The 15467-nt window shown below is 43.0% G+C and overlaps 1 protein-coding gene across 3 annotated transcripts in view; it reads right to left on the reverse strand.

The window, feature by feature from the left end:
* KMT5B (lysine methyltransferase 5B) overlaps window positions 1-9864 on the reverse strand; it is a 33894-nt gene extending 24030 nt beyond the window's left edge. Inside the window, exon 1 of one of the 3 annotated variants that reach the window (XM_079985477.1) lies at window positions 6523-9864. The gene's annotated coding sequence lies outside the window, so the exon portion shown is untranslated. Of the gene's footprint in view, window positions 1-5825; window positions 5934-5994 lie in introns of those variants that run through there. The other 2 variants (XM_079985476.1, XM_079985479.1) reach the window with 2 other exon arrangements.
* Between the last annotated feature and the right edge of the window lie 5603 nt (window positions 9865-15467).

The raw sequence follows: 15467 nt of genomic DNA on the forward strand, positions 1-15467 counted from the left end.
AGTGATTTTTAACAGACATGAAAAAGTCCGTCATCTTGATGGTTAGGGGTGTTGAAGTTGTCTGAATGATGGATTGGCTGCAGTCTTATGGCAGTTTCTAGAACAACTGCCTAGCATTGGATGCTTGTCCTAGAATGAGAAGAAATGTTTCAGTTTTATGCAGAATTATTGTCTAAAAATGTGGATGTTGCTCATTCCTGAAGACACAAGAAAGCTGCACAATATTCTCCTGCCCCCCCCCCCCACTTTTCAGAGTACATTCACTGGACTCTTGTGTTGTGTGCACCACTAGATGGGGTTTTTTTGGGGGGGCAGTTTCAGAAACATTTTTTCCTATGAAATTATTAGCACTATTAGAGCTCTGAGTCCCAACTATTTTAAAAGGTCAAATTGATGGTGAGAGTCCACTGCTCTATGGGAGAGTATCTGCAAATTTGGGGGTGGTCCTTTGCTCATCTAAAACTTATTACCTGCTTGGGTCACAGCAATCCATCAATAGCTAGCTAGCTAGCTAGCTGGGAAGATTTTTTTTAAAAAAAGAATGGGCAAGACCTCATAATCACATTCCATTTTAACTGATCTAGATATCACCTGCTTACGTACCAAACTATCAAGATGGAGGGATCAAAGTCCTGAAAGGCATGCTTCTTAAAAACTCTTCAGTTTCTTCACTTTGATAAAATGTACTGGGCCTGTTTCATTTCCCCACCCATTTCTTTCAATTCCCCACAGAATTCTTCCAATACTGATTTCAGATTGTCAAAGAACATGTAGGTATTCCAGCTTTGAGGTCTTCCAAACAGCTACATGTTCTAATGCACAAATCCAGACCATGGGGTTCATTATTATTTGAAGTATTTAATCCCAAATGAAAGAAAACTGCTAAAAGTTGTTGAATAAAGTCTGTCAAGGCTATTCTCTATGAGTATCTCAAAGGATCTAACAATCTAGGTAAGAGCACAAAGCACCTGTAGCGGCTGGAGAGCCCCTCCCAGGGAGCAAACATTGCACTTAGGAAAACTGTGATTTGAATACTAAGTATCACAGTATTTACATTATTTGCTAACTTTTTTAGTCTGATGTATTGTACCAAACACCAGTGGTTGAAAAATTGATGGGGACAGGCTATTAATAACAACCTATTTTAAAGGTTCATCAGAAGCAGAATAAATTGTTTAAACTAAAACATATACATCAGCCCAGGTATCCTAAGCCATCCAATAAATACAAACAAAAATGATCCTACCATTTTGTACAAAAAAAAAATTGCTTCAGTACCACAGAGCACAGTCCTAGCAGCAGAGTTGGTTTAGAATAGGATTCTGTACTCAAGTGTAATCAAAACGTTTACAGCTTCTGTTCATCACAGTATTGCAGGTGCTTTCAAACTCTGCTAGTGACTCTTACGTATTCAAACTGTACTAGGAATAAAAGGGAGGAGGCAAAGACTGGAAGTTCAACATGTAGCATTCATTTCAGGTCTAAGCTAAACGAAAGGAAAAGGGGGGAGGAAGGGAAGCAGACTATAGGTCAAAGAGAGTATACATGGAAATAAGGATCTCATTAAAACAGGAACAAGTATTCCACTGATCCCTATAATCCAAGCGTGGACGTTATTTACCCATACTCAATTACTTTCAGTTGAATACCCATTCTGTCCTAATATCCTTTTTACTTAAAACTGAATTGCTGTGGAAGTCTACCTTCAACTTCAGGAAGATAAAGAGTCACAAGATCTGTCCCTTTGACCAGCTTTTTTCACTTGAGGTTGCCAATGACTCGATATTAAGATGAAGTCAGTGCAATTTAATTACATTATCAATGGCTCAGAATCTTTATAAGAAGAAGACTTATAAATCTTGCTAGAAAAACTACTTACTACAACTGCAACTTGCCTACATTTATTGTTGGAAGCAAGGGCCACTGATTTTAAACGCAATTAATTGCAGATAGCTCAATCCTGTATGTGTACCCGTGTACTCTAGAAAATTACAGAGCTGACCTACATGAAGCAGAAAACACCTCTTGACCCAGACCCAGGTCAGCCCAAAGTGATTAACCAAGATGTTTTCCACTTCAAATAGATCAATCCTGCAACTCGCCAGCAAAGTGATAGAGCTGACATGATGCACAAACTGATTGCACTAAACGTAAGGTTGTAACTAGGGTATTATGCCAGAATCACATCAGCAATAGATACTGCATTTTTGCGCAATCCCATGGGTTAATAGGTATAACAGAGTAGTGCTCTGTAGATACATCACAATGACTGTTTCACACATTTATTTGATCAGAATAAAAAATATTAGAATCATGAAATAATATGGAGAATTTACAATTTAAACACCAAAATATCACCTAGTGGCTAGAATTAATTTTTAAAAATGAATTAAATGTTTTTTTATTTAATCCCTAAATTTAGTATCATCTAATTCTAGGACCTTAGACATTAATGATAATTCGTAAAGTTTATTAATCTAGTCATTTACTAAAGGTAGTTTGGAGGCTGTCCATTTTTGGCAAAAACAAACAAACTACAGGACAAAAGTTTGGTGTATTTTTTTCTGTTTTTATGTTATTAGGCTCACTTTGGACATGTACCAAATACAACTACAACATAGTAAGTTCTAAAACAGTACAAGATAAAAAAAAACCTGCACACGAAGTGACTTACAGAGATTGAAAAATGAGTTTAAGAAGGCTGTCCTAATCCCTCACAGGCAACAGCATGGCTATGTGAAGTGGCACCACAAACCACTGCATCCACAGCCCTGTTGCTCACATTAACCAGGGTGGAAGGTGTGGGAAGGAAAAACTGCCCCTATGCTCTGCCATCTCCCAGACTGGCACAGCAAAGGAGTTGGATTGAGCAATTCAACTACTGCCATTTGATGCTAGCAGGGATAGGTCCTGTGCCAGTCCTGCCCCTGCCCCTTTCTGTCTCTGAAATGCCCAACTTCAGGTGTTTCCTCTGGCTACCGCTGGAAGGGGTATTATCAGTGGCTGCTTATACCCACACTTTGGGAAATTTGGGCACTCCTTGCCAGTTGCCAGCAGGGCTGCCCTAGTGACAGAACAGGGAAGGGCTGGGCAGAGGGGCAACTTTGCTCCATCCAAACCCTCTCCAGCACAGAAGATTGGGGTTTTGGAATGCTCTGCCAATTGGGTTTTGCTACTTTCTTTTAAGTTTTATTTAACTAATACCTCATGAAATGTTATCTACATAGTCAAATCACACAGTTCAAGACTCATCCAACTCAAGAAAAAGCTTCTTAAATTCACTAATATGCAATAAAGCATTTAAGAATGCATCCTAGACAAGTTCTTACTTTAATTAAGCGTGCAAAGAAATGCCTCCTACATTTCCAATGAATTGGCATGAAAAACAAATGCAGAATATAACTTCTGTTATGATACACCATGAACAAACATTTATCCACAACAATGGTGGATATACTGTGTTACTATATTATTTAAATGCCTAAGGTAATCAAGGAAAAGGAGTCAATACTGAGACCTAAACAAATGCAAACAATATAGTAGTTGTCTGCCAAATTTATGGCAAGCTACTTCAACGAAATACTTTTCCAATTCTCCACAGCTCAAAAGGGTGTATACTTGTAATGGGTTCTAATGAAAGATATCACTGTATCTGTTTTGCATCCCTTCAACACAGCTCTCACAAAGAGCAGATGGTCTGAAATCTATCTAGGCTTCATCATTTCAGTAGGTGGGATTCATGTGATTGAATACTGCTCTATTCAATTGCCTAGGCATAGAAACTAGGAGGTCAGAGAGGATTCTAGCCTAACCTCTCCCTAGTATTCTAGTTTTCTGTGTGTAGGCAATAATTCTCCCACGTGGGACCCACCTGCAGCCTTCAATAGCTATTTGTAAGAAATAGTTCTGAGAACAATATATATAGGAGCGGTTTTCAAACCTACAGGGGCACTTTCTGTATTGACATCAGTAAGAAATCCCTGTGCATTGCAAATATTCAGCCTAATGGACAACATCATTGCCTTGCATGAACTGATTGAAGAACGCAGCCAGCAGTCCCATGCAGCTCTATACTGCAGGGCAACAGTGGTTGAGCAAGAGATTTATTAGGAAAGTCTGCTTGTGATCCCAATTAGCTTCTGAGAATGCTAAGATATCCATGAACAGAGTATAAAAATAATCAAACCACTCTACTCCCCATCACCTAGATCTCAGCATTTGCTTGTTCAAGCAAAAGGCAAGAACATAATTTCCCACCAGTAACTCTATCAATTGCTTACCGATACTTCCTTCTGTTTCAAAACCACAATGTTCTTTAAAACAAACATTTTGGTGGAAAGGAAAAACTGCTTTCTCGGGTGAGAAGGCTGGGGAACCTGGGGCCCCGCAAATGTTCTTGGACTCCAATTCCTTAGCCTCAGCTAGCATGGTCAGTGGTCAAGGAAGATGATGGAAGTTGCAATCCAGGAACATCTAGAGGGCTGCATGTTCCATACCCCTGTAGGAGATTACTGATCATATTGTATTTAGAAGAAACTGGGTTCATTTTACATATGAAAAAAAAACTAATAAAACCATCAACAAAAAATCATGGAATTTCAGTCAATAATTCAGTCAATAATTAAAAGACACTCTTTTATATTCATTCTTCAGTGATCAGGTGTCTGTGGTGGAAAAGCCAAAACAGGTTTCCTAGTTTAATAAGCATTTCTGCACACAGCTTTGTTCGAATCTCATGCAGAGCGAAACTAGCCGGCAAATCCTGACAGCTGACAGGATTAGAACAAACTTCTTTTGCAGCTCAGCTGGATCAGGGAGGCAAGTCTATTCTACTTTCCGACCCTTAGCTGAAACTACGGTGCCCCCTAGAGGTCGCCTCTCGCCTTCTTCAAAGGCCGGGAGCAATGCTCCTCCACTCAAGGCAGCCCTGCCCGATCCAGTCACATCTGCTTTCCGTGTCGGGCACCGCTCCCCAAGCCCAGCTCAAACGCTGGGAAAACGAGACACCCAGGATCAAGCTGCCTTTTCGCCACCTATCACAGAAATCCCGTGCCAGCTCCACCTCTCCGAAGATCCGCATCCCCTTAAACGCCGAAGCAGCGCAGCAGGAGGAGGAGGGATGCCAGCTGTCACAGCCAACCGGGAGATGGGTGTGTTGCGGGTCTCACAGCCACTGGTGGCCCAGCGCCGCTTTCTGCGGGTGCTTCTAAAACCTAAATAGCCTAAGTGGACCGTCCGATCTTCGGGGGTGGCTCCCCTTCCCCTGCCAGACCCATAAAAGCGGTCCGAAGGCGCCCCGTGCGCAATACCATCTCGGGAAGCCAAGCAGAGGCCTAGGCCTGGATGGGGGAGTCACTTAGGAACCTCCATGAATATGACACTCTAGAGTTCAATGGAAATGCGGACGCAGCGGGCAGGTGTGCGATGAGCAGCACCTGGTGCCAGATCCCCGCTAAGGGCGGGGGGGATGCTCGGAGCACCTCGTCCTAGGCTGGACAGCTGCCCGACTGCTTCCCCAGGTGCGCTTCCCAAGTGCTGACACGACCCTCTCCGCCACCTCCAAGGAAAGGCTGCCTGGCTCTTCCTGCCGGCCCCAGCCATCCCCATCGCCTCCTTCGCCGCCCGCCCTCCCAGCCCCACCGTATTGTCCTCATCTATGGGGACCGGAGGGGGAACGAAGCGCACGATGCCATCTCTTTATTTGATGCCCTTTAGAGAAACAAAGCCCCTCCCCACATGTCTGCCCCCGAAGACCCTCGTCTCCTCCGTCACGAGAAGCAGGTTCCCCCCCCCACACACACTTCGCCAACGGGTCGTCGCCCCACCTCGGGCCCTGCCCAGCCTGAGGGGGCCTCGCTTCAATCCTGCCCCCTCCCCGGAAGGAGTGGGGCCCTCGCCGCGGCCGTGCCAGTTCCAGGACACCCCCCCCCAACACACAAACACACACACACACCTCCGTCCCCTCCCCTCGTTCCGCCTCCGCCAAGCACTCACCTCCTAGCTGACCCTGGGCACTGCAGTCCTCTTCGCCAGCCGCGGCCCCGCAGGTCCACAAAGCCTCCGCCGCCGCCGTCCAGAATATCGGCCAGAGGCGAAAAAAAATAATCATCTATATATATAAAAATAATAATTCCAAGGGGAAAAATGGCGGATTAAAATCCAAGATGGCGGCGGCGAGGGCGAACGATATCTGGGAAAGCTACCTAGAGATCCATCCGCCGGGCCCCGAGTGAAAAAGTCCTCGAGTCCCCTCACGACGACCCTGCGGCGCAGCAACAACAAACCCAGGCACGGTCCTTCCTTCCGCGAGGAACACCGGGCGCCCCGAGCCAGACCCACTGAGGCAAATCCTCGCTGCGCGCTGAAGTCTTTTGTCTTCCTTCCAGACCCCCTGTTTTCCTCGCACAGCCAAAAGAAGCGCCTCCTGCTTGTGTGCTCCAAAAGCGGCGGAGGGACACGGCAGGCTGGGCGAAGACCTCCTTGCGAGGGAGCGGAGGAATACGCCGCCAAAGAGATTCTTACCTTAGCGTTTTAACTCCACAGGCCGGAGCGAGGTACAGCAACCCATCCCCGTTCGCCTCTGCAGTTTCTACACCTCTCCCCGCCGCGGAAGGACACCATGAAGGCCGTTTGCACGCTTACTCGCAAGATTCGGTGCGGAGGGATACACATATAAACAAGGCCTGCTCAGTATAGTTTGAGAACCCGAAAGAAACCATTAAAAAAAAAAAATCAATCCGCCCCTTTCCCCGCAGCCCTTTAAATAAGCTGGAGCCTCAAGCGAAGACTGTCAGGGCAGTTTGAGTTGAGTGTAGATTTGGTGGGTCGTCATACGGCAGGCTACCTAATAATCCTTGCGCGTTGTAACTAGCCAAGCCGAACGTGGCTCACCGGTCATGTTATGGCCCACCAGGAACTCGACATGCCTTTTATTTTTGCTGCCAGAAATGGAGTTGTCAAGTCTCTACTTAAGCTGAAGATACGACATGGTTGATGGGCTCCGTTCGATTTGGGGGCAAGGTGTCCCGCATTGTGTAGACCTGCGTTACTGTGTCCTGATCCAGACCCGCTCCCCCTCCTGACTTCCATCACCAGCTTGGGTGGGGTTTAAAAATCTCCATGACTCCTCCCCCCCAGCTCATCGGTGGCTTTTCTGCCTCATAGGGTCCCCCCTTCTTTTCCTTGTCCTCTCAAGTTCATCGAGCAAAAGGGAAGGTGACAGGGTGCTTGTCACCTGGGGAGTCGGGTCTATGCTGTCAGTATGCAAAGCAGCATTTTAAATAAACGCCTCGTGGAAAAAGAATTATTCACACCACTTTGGGTGTCAAGAGTAAAAATGACTCCCTGTGAATAGGAAGGACCTCGACTGTGCCCTGCTAACACGCTGTTTGGTGCTACAGTGTTTATACACTTCACAAGAGAATATAGCAGCAAGGTGTCCTGCGAACAAATGCCCTTAAAATGAGAAAGGAATTCCTTTACTTGCTCTACCCAAGTCCTTCAGTGTGCCTTGAGGGCTACATTTAAAGGGCCTGGCCAGCGTTGATTTGCAAGAGAAAAATGGAAGGTTTCTATCTTATCTCCTTTCCCCTTTCATTGCCATAGATGTGGAAGTCGTCTAGTCGCCGTTTGCAAGCAATTTTGATGCCTCCGAAAGAAAAAGGAAATTAGCTTTTTGCGTATGTTCATTTTAACGTCTGAAGCAGTGAAACTTAGATCGTAGCAGCTACTTCCGTGTTTAGGGGGGGCATGTATCTTGCAGTTCCGATCGCGGAAGTAGCAGCTGCAATATCCCCGTGTGTCCTCACGTCAAACGTTACACTGTTCATGCAAGTAGGCCTCGTGTGTGAGCAAGTTACTCGCAGATCAGCTGGCTGAGCTAATATCTGCACCGGCAAGCACTTTGTTTTCTCCTTTCTAAACCCTGTCTAGAGCCCAGCAGCATTTCCTCAAGCATTCTCTCTCTACCCCCCTCCCACTTGCTGTTGTGTATTGAGAAAGAGGGAGGGCATTATGGTAGAGACATTGCTTTTAATTGCTTCAGATTAACATATGAATCAAATAAGATGAATAGTGTGGAATCTGAGGAAAATTGGAACATTCCCCCCATAAGTTCCCAAGGTCATATGTCAAGAGCACAATTTTACAAATATTTTAGTATAACTTTCTTTCTAGATTTTACCTGTTGAATTAAAAAACAAAACAAAAAAATTTTGGCCTTATGACCACTTTCTCTTCTAATAAGCCACTAACCCTGAGGAAGCCAATTTAAAAACAAACAAACTGCCTTTACTCTGGTGGTACCTTTAAGGGCAGCTTGATATACAGAAATGTAACCAGTGAAGCTTTTTCCTACATAAGGAAAGAATAATCCTGGGAAAAGCTTCATCTGATACATTGTCTGTCACATTGACATTAAAGGCACAGAAGGAGAGCTGGGGTTGGGTGGGTATGGCAGGTCCACTCAAAACACTGCAGTACAGTATATATAACACAAAGTCAGGGGCGTGAGTGTTACAGTGTAAGTTACTCAGTTGCACATATAGCAGGCTGCCTAAACTAGTGTGCAGTAACACTAAGTGTGACAATAGGCAGTATGAACTCACATGCATGTGTGTGTTTTAATGCTGTTAGTGCCCTGATGGATTATGCATTGCATTAACCCACTTCCTATGGATTACCCTGAATTCTCCCAAACAAACAGAGCAGTGCAATGACCCTTGGTCATAATTTTGCAATGTGAAATGGAAACAAGAAGAGGATAACCAGTACAACCCAACTCAAACTTGCATTTTTCATGAAGAGACCTACTGCTGATGTATAATTGTTCTTGTAAAATAGAGGTTTCAGAATTTCTACCTTCAAAACACCATTTCCACATAATCTCAAGAGAACTGGACTACCATAAATTGTGGCACAAGCAACTGTTTCCATAGCATTGAGAATCTTTATAGTACAGCAGTTCACATACAATACTTGCTGTGGTTCTCTTGTCTGGCAAACAGAGGCCCTGATCTGCTGCACATTCTTAACACACCAATGTATTATTTAGGCTACCTCCCCACAAAGCCAAACAAGTATACTCCTCTATTGGGTGTCTTCCCATTTAGTCATGGAAAGCTGCTTTATGATGACGTTGTATCTTTGTCGACATCTGGCTACAGGAAGCAATTCCCCTGTTGCTCCTATAGGATGTTCTGCAGAGAAATCCTATATGGATATTTCATCTCTGTGGAACTTTAAGCTCTGTTCTTTTGACTCACCATCCTTTGATGAGCCTACTGGGATATGGGTCTTTGATGGTAGGAGCTTCCTAGTCTGCAAGGCTGGCTTCTACTTCAGAGGGAAGACACCTCCTTCAAGGAGCTAGTGGTGGTTCTACCTCAGGGTTAAGCTCATTACACCCGCTTAGCTGGATCTGTACCCTCTCCAACTGGGTACGGTAATTAATTGCTTCATGTGCATACAAACACATTCTGCTGCTAGTTTCCGTGACTTTACAATCAGGAAATGAAAATAGTATTGAGTTAATCTCTGGTCCCAAGAATAGGAAAGACAACCACTTCTCATTTGTTTAAGTTTTTGTTTTAAAGGTTCATTGTCATTGACATTTGCACACAGAAAATAAGAATAAGTGACAAATACAAAAATGCTTGAAGACAGTTGTTGAAATGTATTGCATTTATTTAAAAACAGCATCAGAGTGTTACAGGTGATCAATACTAGATGGCATTCTCTTAAAAATAAATGGCTGTAATTCATTTGAGGGCTCTACCGATGTCATAAGTTGCTAATATGCAGGCAACGTAATTTGTTAACAGCTGGAACCATCCTATGGGGAAGTACTCCATTGTATTATATCAGGCACTGGAAAGTGATCTTAATAAAATATGGAAATATTTCAATATAACCTTTTGAATATGTTGATCTTTCACATGTTCCTCAATACAGCCTTTTAAATATGTGGATTTTGCACTGAGGTAATATCTCCAGAGAATGGATGCCTTCTTTTCTCAAAGCAAGCAACAGCAACCCAAATATATTCTCGCATCCGCCAATATATGTCCATTTCCCTTTTTTCAAATGGTATTTAAGAGCTGTGACTACTTAAATAAATAAGTTGTAGTATTTTCTCCCCACTCTTTACCTGAAAAAGCTCCTATAGCAGCTTATGTAAGATCAATAACACAAGATAGTCCCTGCCCTCCAGCTGGCTTGAAATCTAAAAGGCAGGACACAAAAAGAAAAGGGGACCAGGAGCAAAGGAGAAAACAAGCACATTCAGGCAGCAGTTCTTAAAGTTACAAAGCTCTTACAGTGTCCAGCTGGAATTGAAACAGTTCAGGGAGAAAAAGGCAAAGTGAGTTGGTCTTTCAGCAGAGATGTGGGAGCAGGTCTTGTTTCCCTAGTTTTCCCTCTGTTTATGCTGCAGACTTCCAAAATTGAATGTAGATAGATAGGTTGACTACAGCTGCTGTCACACACCACATATTTAATTGAAAGCTGCAACAGTCTGATGAGGAAGAAGAGAACAGCTAGTACTGTATTGAGGTGGGGAAAAGGTTCATTCCCCCAAACTAGTAGTAAGCAGGAAATCTACAATATCTGTACACATGCACCTATTTCACAACTTTCCCGTGCAAAAAACTCAAAGGTCTTAGTGGCTCAGTTGTGACTGGACAAGGGGAGGGAAGGGTTACTCTGACAATAGCAGTTCAGCATATGGATTATTATTATTTTTAACCCCCTGCAATTAACCTTCATAGACAGTCACCACCCACTGTATTTTTTCTGGATATGCATCTTACAGCTAAGCTTTACTATACAATGACTTGACAGGTCTCAACTGGTTTGTAAGTTTGGAGTCACTAGGGAAGTGGAACCAGTGGCCACTGAAGAGACTGCCTCTGTTCCTTTTGGAAATCATGCTGCAGAATCCTCTAATGCAATAATCAAAAATCTATCCACAAGTTAATTCTGTTGTCACTTGCATGGAATCCAAAGCATGAAAATATGTCTGCTTCAGGATGAACTGTTAGTCAAACTTTTGAATTGCCATTTCTCCCTCATCATTGAATCTCGACATAAATATCATCAAGCAGCTCTTACTGATGTGCTTGATATTTTAATTGGCTGCATTGTTATACTATGTTTTGGTCTTCATAGTGCCTTGTGATATTTTATAAGAAAGTGTAGATTATCAATATTTTAAATAAATAAAAAATGTCATTTATTTTTTTTAAAAGCTCTTTGCTGATTATGAAATTGTCTTCCAGGGATCATGGGGAAATAATTAGTATAGCAACCATGTGACAAAAATGAAGGCCTGATCATGTGGTAATATTACTCACAAGTATTTCATAGCTGGAGTTCTAGAAATTTCCCTTTATTTCTTTACACAGGTGAACACTACTCACTCTAAGCGGTTGGGTCATCAAATGCCAGCCTCTCTTACATCATACCATCATGACTGTCAACAAGCAGCTCTGAGAAAGCTCTTTTGATGAAGTAATTCTTTCCAGAGCTAGCCTTCTTTGACAGTGTGTACATTTGAAACACAAGATCTCTGAACCTCACAGTTCTCCCCAAGGCCTTTGTCAAATGTTGTGATAATATTAAAATATAGTGCAAAGTTTTATTCAAAGCAAGCTCATCCTCGTATGGAGTTATATAAACCAGTTGACTATATTGTCTTTGGTGCTAGCTGTGGTTGTACCTTGCCTCTAAACCAATTCTTGCTGTTTTTACTCCTTGTTCCTTCTCTCACTAAGTGGTCAGTTTTGTCTTTTGGAGATTTTGTATAAAGAGAACTCACTTATGGCAGTGATGGAGATAGAGGAGCTAATTTGCTCTCTCTTCATCACATTGATCATTCTGCCACTTCCTCCCTGTCTTGTTAGGACCACAGACCATGCTGTCACTTCCTATAAAGTGACATTTATTTCTTGCTCAGTTACCACATGACAGATGTGGAGGTATTTATCACTATTCAAATCACACTTTTCTTGTAAGTTAGTTCTGACTAAGGGCAGTGTGCTGAAAAAGAGAGGGCTCCTACACCTTTAATAGAAAATAGGTTATTTCAGCATCTCACCTTTTTCACCTGGCTATCGTATTTATTACCCTTCCTCAGCTGCATTTTGCAATACTGACAGTGGAATCATGCACATACCTTCTTGGAAGTAAGTCCCACTGAGTTCAACGGGACTTACTTCCAGGTAGGTGTGAACAGAATTGCAGCCGCAAAAGGTCCAAAACAAAATACAGTGGTACCTCGGGTTAAGAACTTAATTCGTTCTGGAGGTCCGTTCTTAACCTGAAACTGTTCTTAACCTGAAGCACCACTTTAGCTAATGGGGCCTCCCGCTGCCGCCACACCGCAGCTGCGCGATTTCTGTTCTCATCCTGAAGCAAAGTTCTTAACCTGAGGTACTGTTTCTGGGTTAGCAGAGTCTGTAACCTGAAGAGTCTGTAACCCGAGGTACCACTGTAGTTACTTACTGTGAGAGAGTGATAAGGAACTCTCTATCTGGAATAGGCAGCCTGTAACAACAACTACCCTGGTTGTGGAACTGGGAAAGTTTGAAACCTCTCATGATAGCCACCTACTGAAGTGACACAATTTATCTGTTCAAATCACAGAATTCTACTTTGTAAGTCTCAAAACTTTAGAAACTAATGGGTATAAATTGGCTTAAAGGAGCTAAAGAATTTCCTGAAAGATAGCATTTTGTTTTTGCTTCTGACCCATCACTCTTTGTTTAAAACTTGGAGGGAAAGAGATTCCATTTGTCTACAAGAGCATGCAATTCTCCTCAGGTTGTTTTTCCTCATTTGGCAGACAAGGACTGCCTTGTTTCCACTTCATCTGCAAATAAATCAAGAAATCTGTCAGTGCATGGCATCTGCTTGAGAAATAAGAAGAGAAAAAGAAAATATGTTGATAGAAAATACCTAAAGCTTATAAGGGCAGCATTTGTTTGTTTTTACAATGAAACTGAAATTCCAAAATGTAAATTTCCCCCAAAGACTGCTGAAGCTCAACATGAGATTATTACTTGCCAATAGGTAATTGTTTGTACGTAACTCATCCTGGGGGATGCGGGTGGTGCTGTGGGTTAAACCACAGAGCCTAGGACTTGCCATTCAGAAGGTCGGCGGTTCGAATCCCCACGACGGGGTGAGCTCCCATTGCTCGGACCCTGCTCCTGCCAACCAAGCAGTTCGAAAGCACGTCAAAGTGCAACTCTGGTTCGCCAGACATGACCCGGAAGCTGTACACCGGCTCCCTCAGCCAATAAAGCGAGATGAGCGCCGCATCCCTAGTGTCGGCCACGAGTGGACCTAATGGTCAGGGGTCCCTTTACCTTTAACTCATCCTGGAGGTTCAATTCTGATTCATTCCTATCAGTGCTATTGCACAATGTAATTGCTATCCCTGCTAACCTCTGCTGTAACATCCACCTTTCGTTCCAGCATCCTTTTCCCATCTCTTTAAGCTCTCCTCTAGCAGCCCCCAAATTCTTACATCCTCCTCCCTCTTGCTCATTCTCCACCACAACTGGTCCCCTCTCTTCAGTTCAGGACTCATCTCTTTAGATCATTCTTGGATCGTGCTATTCTCTACAGCTTGGTTGTTGCATTCTAGTTGAGTTCTTCTTTTGCACAATTGTTTTCTTAAGCATGTTGCACAAGCCCCACAACCCACCCTTTATTTTGTCCATTAATAAAATCCATTATCTACCATTGGAATTCTCCATTCATTTGCCGTACTCTTGAAAGGATAACTGAATCTTGGAAGGGTTTCCTCCCTGCCCCCTTTTTCTTCTAGTCATTTACTTCCTTGAAACCTACCTATTAACATCATGTGAATCAATAAGGCTAAATGATTTTAAAAGTTCTTTTAGCTCTTAGTTAGTCCCTGTTGTACAATTCCACCAGCTGCAACAATAATAGGGCCATTTATTTAAAACAATGAGATAGATCCAATTATAATTCAACTTTGTCTTTTCCCACATCTGGGCCAGTTTTGATATAACCCTTTGCATCTTCCCAGTGAAAGTGTGGTTTGTAACATTATCACTTTGCAGTGATTTGCCCAACTTAGTATTTAAAGAGCTCTGGGGTTGGTTTGTCCCTACTCACATCCTTCTCTGACTCAAGAGAGTACCTGTATAATATCAATGGTTTCTGAATCCCTTGATGACTCTTTTCTCAGTACCCAAGTTTCATGGAGTCATTCTAACACTCAGCAACTCAGTTTAAAAAAAATGATAGAACTAGCAAATTCATGTAGAAAAACCATCCCTGCAGAAGCAAATGATTCTTTAAAAAAAGGCGGGGGGAGAAAAATGACTAATTAAAGTACAGTGGTACCTCGGGTTACATACACTTCAGGTTACATACGCCTCAGGTTACAGACTCCGCTAACCCAGAAATATTACTTTTACTTTGGGTTAAGAACTTTGCTTCAGGATGAGAACAGAAATCCCGCAGCAGCAGTGGGAGGCCCCATTAGCTAAAGTGGTGCTTCAGGTTAAGAACAGTTTCAGGTTAAGAACGGACCTCCAGAACGAATTAAGTTCTTAACCCGAGGTACCACTGTACCAGTAGCCTGGAGAAGCCTCAAGAGTGCTTTGCCACTCCACATAGGACAAGCTGGTGTTGCAATTGCATTTTTTAAAATGAACTACATGGTGTATGAAGAACTACCTCCTTTTATCTGTTCTGAATCCCTCAACAGTCAACTTCATTGGATGACCCCATGTTCTACTATTATGAGAAACAGAGAAAAACTTTTTATATTCCCTTTCCCCACACTATGCATAATTTTATACAATCCTGTTGTGTCCATTTACTTCTCCCCACACTTAGCTATTTTTCTAAACTGGAAGTCCCAACATTGTAGCCTTCCCTAATGGGGGTGGGGCTTCTGACCTTTGATAATTTTCAAATTTTTAGGATGTGTTTTCCAGACTTCAAAGAACAGCATTATATTTGACTACAAGGAATCAATATTTGAATCTTACCTCAGAAACCCTCTTTGCATTCCTGCTACCATGTCATAGCCACTTTCCCAAAGCTGCAATAAATATGAGAATCCTGCCACCATATGGTTGAGATAAAGTCTTCCCCCCCACCTCCAGGAGGAAGGGCAGGAATCAGGTGGAAAAGAAATGTGCCATCAGCCCTGCTCACACTGCTCCAATCTTTAGACACATAACACACAGGTGTGAGGCTGCACCACTGGAATGTGTCTTCCAAGTCGTGTCACAAGGCAGGGCCATTGGCGACTTAGCTAAAGAGGCTGTAGGCAATAGCTGGTTATGTACAGCTGCCCTGTAATGTCACTTAATTTGTTCTGGAGAATTGTTTGATTACAGCAGTTTAGCTGTACTTTGGCTCTTATTATTATGACTAATTTATGATTTATCGAAGCCAGCCTCCACGTTATCTCTGAATTATAC

The sequence above is a fragment of the Podarcis cretensis genome (genome assembly GCF_951804945.1).
Source record: "Podarcis cretensis genome assembly, chromosome: 1".
NCBI classification, from domain to species: domain Eukaryota; kingdom Metazoa; phylum Chordata; class Lepidosauria; order Squamata; family Lacertidae; genus Podarcis; species Podarcis cretensis.